This window comes from Choloepus didactylus, chromosome 8, assembly GCF_015220235.1.
Source record: "Choloepus didactylus isolate mChoDid1 chromosome 8, mChoDid1.pri, whole genome shotgun sequence".
Lineage (NCBI taxonomy): Eukaryota > Metazoa > Chordata > Mammalia > Pilosa > Megalonychidae > Choloepus > Choloepus didactylus.
In genome coordinates this window covers 59,938,439-59,948,449 of record NC_051314.1, presented here as the reverse complement: position 1 = coordinate 59,948,449, position 10,011 = coordinate 59,938,439, and positions in this window count along the sequence as shown.

The window sequence follows — 10,011 nt, the reverse complement described above, 5'->3', positions numbered from 1 at the left end:
AAAAAATCTCAGAAGTCACTCTCTGCCTCTATTGTTATCATTTTATAACATATAGTCATTCTGATAGCTCAGTTTGTTTTTAAGGCAGTCACTGGACTTCCCTTCCCCTGAAAAATGATGTCTAGCAATAGGTTCTCACCATCAACTCAGCCATTTTCTGGATTCCTGGTCCTCTTCCACCAAAAATTCATGATAGGGAGTTAGTTCATGGGTCAGTGACCATAATTGGTACAAGTTGTTTCTACAGCTAATAGAAGACAGGTGGGCCGGGTACCGGTAAAATTCTCCCTCAAAGGGAAGCGTGGCTTGCTTTGTGAAAATGGCCTTGGCCAGGCTAGTTTCACATCCTACCTCTTCAAGGGAGTTTCTGTGACCCCATCCCCAAATAAAAGCATACTATACTTCAAAAGATTGTTGGGAAAATAATTCTTTAAAATCTTTGTCAAGTACTATACAATAAGCAAGCATGGACTTCTACCAAAATTTTTTCAGTGAAAAAACTATTTTTCTAATTTTTCACTTACATTCAAAGATGTTTTTGAAACAATCCCACTCCCTGACAATAAACACAATGTATTTACTTTTAATGCATTAGTAGCAATAATACTTAGTACTAAACATCAAATTTAGGATGAGTTCAAAAAGTAATGGCCTAATATTTAAATAGTCACTAAATTGTTGGTGTTCTGGGCTGTTTCTTCCTAGAAAAATGGGCATCATTCCATAAACTTCTACTCAGAGATCAGTATACAAAAGATAGTCCATGGTTGTAGAAGAAAGAGTTTTTGATTGAATGCAAACAAAATCAGTTTACAATCCCAGAAATGATTATCATTTAGAGATCAAATCAAACGAAATAGATTTAAGTGCTCTGAAATTACTCTTGGATCTGAAATTTTATTGACAAGAATGTGCTGAGTAATTACCAAATTTCAATTTAGAATATATATTTTGGTAGATGTTGAATCCCCTTAGAAAGTATATAGTCATTCTTGAACTCTGAAACATAAAAATTAATGGTTGCGTTTTTACCAGAAAGTGACTTTTAATGTAACAGAGTCTCCAATCTAATTCAAAACCTATTTGAAAGAAGTTCATTCCTGTAAATTCCCGTCTCATTACATGTTATAATCACACAACACTTGCCCAAGCTAAATAGTGTATAGTCATTTTCTATTCCTTTCTTTTGCACTTCCTACCCAGTCAGTCCCCTAGGTCTGTCAAGCACCTGAATTTCCCTCAAATCCATCCCCTCCTTCTCATCCTTTTGTCACTGTCACTCTTCAGCCTTTTATCACCTCTTACTTAAACCATTTCAATTGAATCGTAATTACCTTCCCTGCCAGCCTCTTCCCCATCCTATTTACCTTGCCATTCCAGAATTCTCTTTCTAAAATCTTATTGGTCATGAAATTCCCGATTGAAAACTTCTTTGAGTATGGTTTCCTATCCCACAGGGTAAATTTCAGACTACTTAAAACAGCGCTTAAAGCACATGACCTTAGGCCTTCCCCCACCTCACAGAACTTTCTCCTGCTCCTCCTCTCTCCCTAGGCGGCCTCCACGCCCAGGTTCCTCACCCACAGAATCATATCACAAGCCTGGAACCTGCCTTGGGATTTGAAGACTGTGTCTGTGCACATACTGTTCCCTCTGCCTGGAATTTCCTTTCTCTCCTTCCCTGCTTGGTGAATCATCAGAAACATCCCTCAGGGAGCCTTCCCTTCCTCATCACTGTCCCCATTCTGAGCAGAGTTACTTGCCGCTCAGTCCTCATGTCCATTATAATTTGAACAAAAATATACTCTCAGCATCTAGCATTAGAGATAAAAGTATGCACAACTGCAGTCAAGCTCCTGAGAAATTTCAACTAGTGATTCTCTCATAAAGTATGAGGAAACGGCAACATGTTACCTCCTACAAAAGGCAATTATCAAATAAAGAAAATTAGCTTCTTTCTTACAGGACTGGTCAGAGCCCTTAACATGCTACTATGCAAGAAGGTGATACATACATATATATGGCATATCCTATATAAAACAGGATATTTTCCCCTAGGTCATCAAGCAATGCAGGCCTACATTTGAGACTGGAATGAGAAGGCAGCCATAGATACATGGTTCATATTTTCATCATGGCATCATATTTTTCTCTATAAGATATACTCAATAATTCTCTAAAAGATATACTCAATAATTCTTTCAACAAATTTTATTGAATGTCTACTGTATTTCAGGTACTGTAACAGTAAAATGAGATAAAATTTCCCACCTTCAAGGAGTTTACATAGTAGTAAGAAGACAACCTTTGCTATGTAATTTTGTTTCCAAAATCTAGTAGCCCAATATATTTGTCAATGGAGTAGATAGGAAAAAGCAAATCATGTGTTTTAAAGAAGAGACTATATTCTTTTTAGACGATGCCTAATCTGCTTCACATTATTGCTATTTCTCTATAGTATAAGGCATTGGCTTTTTTAAAGGCATTGTGAAAATTCAATTCATTTTTCTCAAAGGCTGGAAGCAGTAGCATGAAAAATGATGTAGAACTTTCTCTTCCTTATTACTGTACTTAGGGTTGGGTGTGTTAAATTGCATGAAGTCATGTAATAAAATACAGCGAAAAGAGTTCTAGGGTTCTTTAGGATTTCTCATTTTTAAAAAGTTTTATTTTCTTATTTTTGGAGACTTGCTCACTGTTGCGTTTTATGACTCCTTTCACAGGAGGAAAGCTTTGGCCCTCGTTTTCCTCCAGTCCAACTTCAGCATTCCTGAGATCAACATTCTTCTTGTGCTTTCATGTGAACACACTTCTCAGTGTTTCCTATCCTGCGTGCTTACAGAGCCAGGCTCATAAAAACCTTCTGCATATTCACACAGGGACGAGAAGCATCTGGTATGAGAATGATCCTTCCCCTTCATTTGCAGGATATTTTGAAACAATATCTACTTGAAGTATTAATTCCAGTTCAAAAAAAAGTGCGGCTTAGAATTGTCACTGTGAAGCAGCAATATGGTATTCATGGAGAATAGGTATCTGTGCTGGTTTGAAGCTGTTATGTACCCCAGAAAAGGCCATGTCCTTTTAATCCATTCTTGTGGGTGCAGACCTACTGTGGGTAGGACCTTTTGATTAGGTTATTTTAATTGAGATGTGACCCACCCCATTCAAGATGGGTCTTAATCCGCTTACTCTAGAGTCCCTTATAGGAGGATAAAGGACACACAGGAAAAGCCCAGACAGCTCAGAGAAGCAGAGATTGAAGTTAAAAGAGATGAAATTCAGAGAAACTCACAGAGAAAAGCACCAGAGAAGGTGAGAGAGGGAACCACTGAAGCCAGAAGCTGAAAGCAATGAAACCTGGGCGAAAAGGACCAGCAGACATCACCATGTGCCTTGCCATGTGACAGAGGAGCCCCAGATGCTGACAGCCTGTTTTCAGAGACCACGTATCAACCTGTTGATGCCTTAAGTTGGACATTTTCACAGCCTAAGAACTGTAAATTTGTAAGCTAATAAATCCCCATTGTAAAAGCCGACCCATTTCTGGTATAATGCATTTTGGCAGCTTTAGCAAACCGAAATAGTATCCAATATCCAATATTCCTCTTCTAAAAAATATACATATATTTTTCTTATACAGTATTAATGATTTGTACCTCTAGAAAAATTTGCTCACCATATAGGTCACATAAGGAAAAATATTTACATGCATGTGAGAAAAATAGACTTTAGATCACTAAAATCCTTACTAAGTGTTTACAAGTGAAAATTCAGCCAAATGATGCAGGGATTAAAAATTTCTAACTGTAGTAGATTAGAGAGAGATGCCAATGAATTCTTATTACTCACTTCAGTACTTATATTTCTTTCATACTTGCAGTGGTTACAGTAAGATGAGAAAGAGGTCAGCTGCTTGGTGGGGTTGAGGGTCAAGTCCTTAACTTGGTAGTTCCTGAAGCACAGCTTTGCCAGCCTTTCTTAGGGTGACCTTATTCTTAGGAACAATTCACAATGATCTCACAGGCGCCAAGACGTCAACTTCATAGTTTATCACAAGAAATGCACCCATTGAGCCATCCAGCATCTCAGATATCAGCCAATATAAGAAAATCCTCTCCCTGTTAGAATGCTGCCCGGAAGCCAGAACACACACAGATGGTTTCTTGGGGTATAATTCATTAAAGGAGTCAGTGGATGTGTTGCCAAGATTTGATAGTTGGAGGATGAGTCCAGAACCCAGGAGACTGGCAGAATGCTGTATGCATTCATCCTCTCTCTGCTAGTGTGACACACCACCAAATTCTTTCTCCTAAAGTTGTCTTCTCTGTACTTTGTTCAGTCCATGCCCCCTCTGTGATCACAGTCTGTCTCCAGATGGGAATACATGATAATCAACAAAGTTTCCATTTACCAAACTAATTACGATTCAGTTCTGCTTCTAGATTTCATTTTAATTGCATTTCAGGTGTTTGTAAAATTCTTCATTTAAACATGACTGCTCTTTTCATCCATTCCTATAGATTCTCAGAGGTGAATCTTATTGTCCTCCTTTCCAAATCAGGGCCTTGTCCCCACATACAGTATTTAACAAGAAAATGAATAATGTAAAACAGAGCTTTGTAATCACCAGCCCAGGATCACTGAATACTCCATTTTTGTGCCGAATATTTGCCTGGCCATCTGTTTTTTGAATTTAAAGTTTAAATGCCAACCTGCTTTTCCGTGAGCTCTCTCTGAATCAGTCCTTTGTTTGGTAAGTTCACAAGGTACACATTAGCTGCTGAGCACAATAAGGTTTTGAGTTAACAGTGATTATAATGTAGGGCAGTGAGTGGAGGCCACCAACACAGAACAAAAAAAGAAAAAGAAAAGGAAAAAGAAATAGAACAGGGTGGGGATGTTTAATGCTTGTATCAGACACCAGTTTTTGAAACTGAAAGAGCCAGCAAAATGTTACACTGAAATTAGCACAGGCTTATCCCATGACTAGTCAGAAATAAACAAAGACATTTTACTCACAGTTAGGATCTCACAAGTGACTAATTCTAAATTAGAAAGATTTATTCAACCTCACACAGTGGAAACATATTGCAGGGCTATTCTGGTTCCCAGGGAAAAATAAAATGTCAGAAAGCCTTTGCAAAAGTCCTTTGTGAGGAAATCCCCAACCACCCTTTCACACCTTTTATAAGATGCAACAAAATTAGAAAAGAATGCAGACTCTGGTTTGAACAATTTTTTTTAATACTGCAGAGCATCCTATTTCAGATTTTTTTAGATTTTTCTTAAGCACTTGAAAGACTGGATTCTCTCTCAATGTGAGGAAAAGACAAAAGAAATGAGACAGCCCAGGAAACCGGTGGCTTAGCACCCAAACCATAGTTACCAAAACAAGAGGACAGTGGCCTGGCTACATTTTCCTCATTATCATCCCATATCACCCCAATTTCAACCCGTATCAAATAAAATTGAATATCTTTAAGAATACAGTATCCAAATGCAGACTTTCCAGAAACCAGGCACCGAATATATCATTTCCCAAAATAAGCTACTCCCAGGGCTGTTCAAGTTGGAAAGCCTAGAAAATGTTTTTACTTTAAACAGCCATGTTGAGCTCTTATTTTGCCTATGCTATCCATTAAACCTTCAGAAAATATTCCAAAGGAGGCTGTTTTTTTTTTTTAATTGTGGAAAGGACCCAAACTCTTTCTGTATACTAATTTATTTATACCGTATTCATACTTGAGGCTTCGGAGAGCCAGAGAATTCCCGTAAGTGCTCTGCTCTTTCCTCTTCACTCTCCATGCTTTCTTGAATACAAGCGTGAAGAGGTATTGTTAAGCCAGAAATACTTGCCCAGTCAAGGCCCCTCAAAAAGGAATGTGCAAATCTGGGAACATATTCCAGGATTTCTAGCTACCAGTACAGGGCCTGATGTATGAGAAATATCAGCCAGAAATCTCAAGTGAGAATCACTGTATTCTCAGGCAATCCCCTGAGGAGCTTTCTGAGAAGGAAACAGTCCGTAAAGCAGTTCTCTCTGCGGTAAATGATTATGTGACTCCTGGGCTTTGAACCCTCTAATAGATTCCCATCACAATTAGAATAAAGTCCAAATCCCATACAAAGCCACACAAAATGAGCCTTGGCTTCCCTGCGGACCTCATTTCCTCCCACTTTCTCCCTCACTCATGAAGTTCTAGCCACATTGGCTCCTTGCTGATCCTTTGACATGCCAAGTATATTTCACGCTCAAGGTCATTCTATTTCCTCTTCCTCCTCTGGAATCCTCTTCACCCATAGAGCTAAATGGTTCATCTTCTCCTGTCATTGCCTTACATATTGGTTTATCTGTTTTTCTGTCCACTTCTCTACAGCAATGTACACTTCAGGAGCACCTTCCATGTTGTTCACTGCCATATCCCCAGGGCCTGGAACATAGTAGGTGCACAACAAATATATGTTGAATGAATAACTAAACAGCAAGTTATCTAAATACTGTATCAAATTTATGTTTTACTATTAACAACCAGCATCTGTTTGTTTTTGCCATTATATGCCTGCTGCCTAGCACAAGGCCTGGCAGATAGTACTCACCACTGTATTCCAGTGACTGTTCTGTGTGCTGAGATACAGTAGGGAAAAAGAAAAAAAAATGAGGTCCACACTGCTCTTATGGAGCTTATATTTCACCAACCAGAGACATCCGACAAACAAACACATAAATAAATAAGCAAGGAAACACGTGGTAGAGATAACTGGCAGGAGCCTATGCTACAAACTAACTGAGGCAACTACTCCCCATTAAATGAGACACTGAGGAGGTGACATTTAAGCTGAGTCTGGCATGATAAGAAAGAACAAGGCGTGCTAAGAGCTAGGGTAAGAGCATTCCAGAGAAAAGTTATATAGTATAGTGACCCCAAAGCAAGGACGAACTTGGCATGCTGGAAAGGATAGCTAGTGTATATGCAGCATGAAGAGTTGAAGGGAGTATGGTATGAGATGAAGTCAGAGAGGAAGCTCCTCAGGTCAGGCAATGTAGAGTTTGTAAGCCAGGGGTAAGAGAATGGAGTTTATCCTATGTGTTACTGAAAGCACTTGACTGGTTTTAAACAGTGAAGTGACATAACCCAGTGGTCCAGGCAGAAGATGATGGTGGCTGCTCCAGGGTGATAGCAGTGGAAAGGCAGAGAAGTGAATGCTTTAGAGGTGAAATCAACATTGAGTTTGCCACCATATTTTAACTTGAATGACTTGGTGGATACTGATGCCACCAAGATGGAGAAAATCAAGGGAGGAGCAGAAGCTCTGTTTCAAACAACTTAAATTTGAAATGCCTGTTGCATACCCAAGAGATGTCAGATGGGCAATTGAATATATGAATCTGGAGTTTAGGGGGAAAATCAGGGCTAGAAATATAAATTTGGGTGTCCTCACCATACAGAGCATATTTAAACCAAGTACCACCTAAGAAGAAGGTATGATTGACAACTCTAAGCAGTCTAACCCAATTTCTGGAGTATACCTATATTTGATGTTGAACAGAAGATAAAGAGTAAGCACATAAGACAGAAAAGCAGTTAACCATGAGTTAGGAAAAAACCAGAGTGTAATATCCTGGAAGCAAGAAGAGAATGTCTTAATGAGAGAGTGGGGCAACTGCCAAGTACTATTAAGAGGTCTAGTAAGATGAGAACTCCCAGTGACATTGGCTTTGGCAGCATGAAGATTACTTCTGTCTTTGAGAGAAGACTAGTCTTATTCACACAGTAAGGACAGAACACAAATGGAAAAGTTGAAGAAAGAATGAGAAGTATGAAAGTGAAATGATTTACTTTAGACAATTATTTCATGTTTTGCTGTGGAGGCATTCTATATATGAAAGCTAGGATAATATGGTCTCATATAGTTCCACTGTCCATTGGGAATCTCAAAGAGAAGGGAAAATTGTCCCCATATATAGTGAGTGGGAGGGTTTCTTACCATATGTAGAATTAAGATTGTGATATTGCATTATGTAGAATTAAATTCCTTATTGATTCTATAAAAGCCTACAGAAAATCATAACTGCAGACCCAGCTAAGTAAATTGTAATATGAAGCAGAAAAAATAGAAATATAGAGTTATTTAGATAATAACTTCCTATGGGCTTTTAATAAACCTCTTTCAAGTGCTATTACTAGGGATTGTTTCTTATATCATAAATATTAATAATAAAATTATATATCAACAAAATATTGATAAATCCAATCAAATATTATAAGTATTTGGTTGGAAATTAAGGGAAATCTGTGGTGAGAATTGTTACAAGTATGTAGTGTCTCATTCCATAAAGAATCTTAGACATCTTACAAAAATGTATACATTATGGTAAAATAAATAAACAAGGAAATTTATGGTTCAGGAACAGAGGGTAACAGGGGAGAAGCAAGACTTTTCATGGTATAGACTTTGTTTCCCTTTTGATTTTTTTTTTTTTAATCTTCATTTTATTGAGATATATTCACATACCACACAGTCATACAAAACAAATCGTACTTTCGATTGTTTACAGTACCATTACATAGTGGTACATTCATCACCCAAATCAATCCCTGACACCTTCATTAGCACACACACAAAAATAACAAGAATAATAATTAGAGTGAAAAAGAGCAATTGAAGTAAAAAAGAACACCGGGTACCTTTGTCTGTTTGTTTCCTTCCCCTATTTTTCTACTCATCCATCCATAAACTAGACGAAGTGGAGCGTGGTCCTTATGGCTTTCCCAATCCCATTGTCAACCCTCATAAGCTACATTTTTATACAACTGTCTTCAAGATTCATGGGTTCTGGGTTGTAGTTTGATAGTTTCAGGTATCCACCACCAGCTACCCCAATTCTTTAGAACCTAAAAAGCGTTGTCTAAAGTGTGCATAAGAGTGCCCACCAGAGTGACCTCTCGGCTCCTTTTGGAATCTCTCTGCCACTGAAGCTTATTTCATTTCCTTTCACATCCCCCTTTTGGTCAAGAAGATGTTCTCCGTCCCACAATGCCAGGTCTACATTCCTCCCCGGGAGTCATATTCCACGTTGCCAGGGAGATTCACTCCCCTGGGTGTCTGATCCCACGTAGGGGGGAGGGCAGTGATTTCACCTTTCAAGTTGGCTTAGCTAGAGAGACAGGGCCACATCTGAGCAACAAAGAGGCATTCGGGAGGAGGCTCTTAGGCACAACCATAGGGAGGCCTAGCCTCTCCTTTGCAGCAACCGTCTTCCCAAGGGTAAAACCTGTGGTAGAGGGCTCAACCCATCAAACCACCAGTCCCCTATGTCTGTGGTCATGTTAGCAACCATGGAGGTGGGGTAGGTGAATACCCCTGCATTCTCCACAGGCTCCTCAAGGGGGCACTACATCTTTTTTTTTTCCTTGTTTTTCTTTTTTTTTTTTTTTTTTTTACTTTCCCTTCTTTTTTAAATCAACTGTATGAAAAAAAAGTTAAAAAGAAAACAAACATACAATAAAAGAACATTTCAAAGAGACCATAACAAGGGAGTAAGAAAAAGACAACTAACCTAAGACAACTGCTTAACTTCCAACATGTTCCTACTTTACCCCAAGAAAGTTACATAATATAGCAACATTTCTGTGAACTTGCTCCTACTATATCCATCAGAAATTAACAGACCATAGTCATTCCTGGGCATCCCCAGAACGTTAAATAGCTTATCTGTTCTTCTTGGATTATTGTTCCCCCTTCCTTAATTGCTCTCTATTGCTAGTTCCCCTACATTCTACATTATAAACCATTTGTTTTACATTTTTCAAAGTTCACATTAGTGGTAGCATATAATATTTCTCTTTTTGTGCCTGGCTTATTTCGCTCAGCATTATGTCTTCAAGGTTCATCCATGTTGTCATATGTTTCACGAGATCGTTCCTTCTTACTGCCGCGTAGTATTCCATCGTGTGTATATACCACATTTTATTTATCCACTCATCTGTTGAAGGACATTTGGGTTGT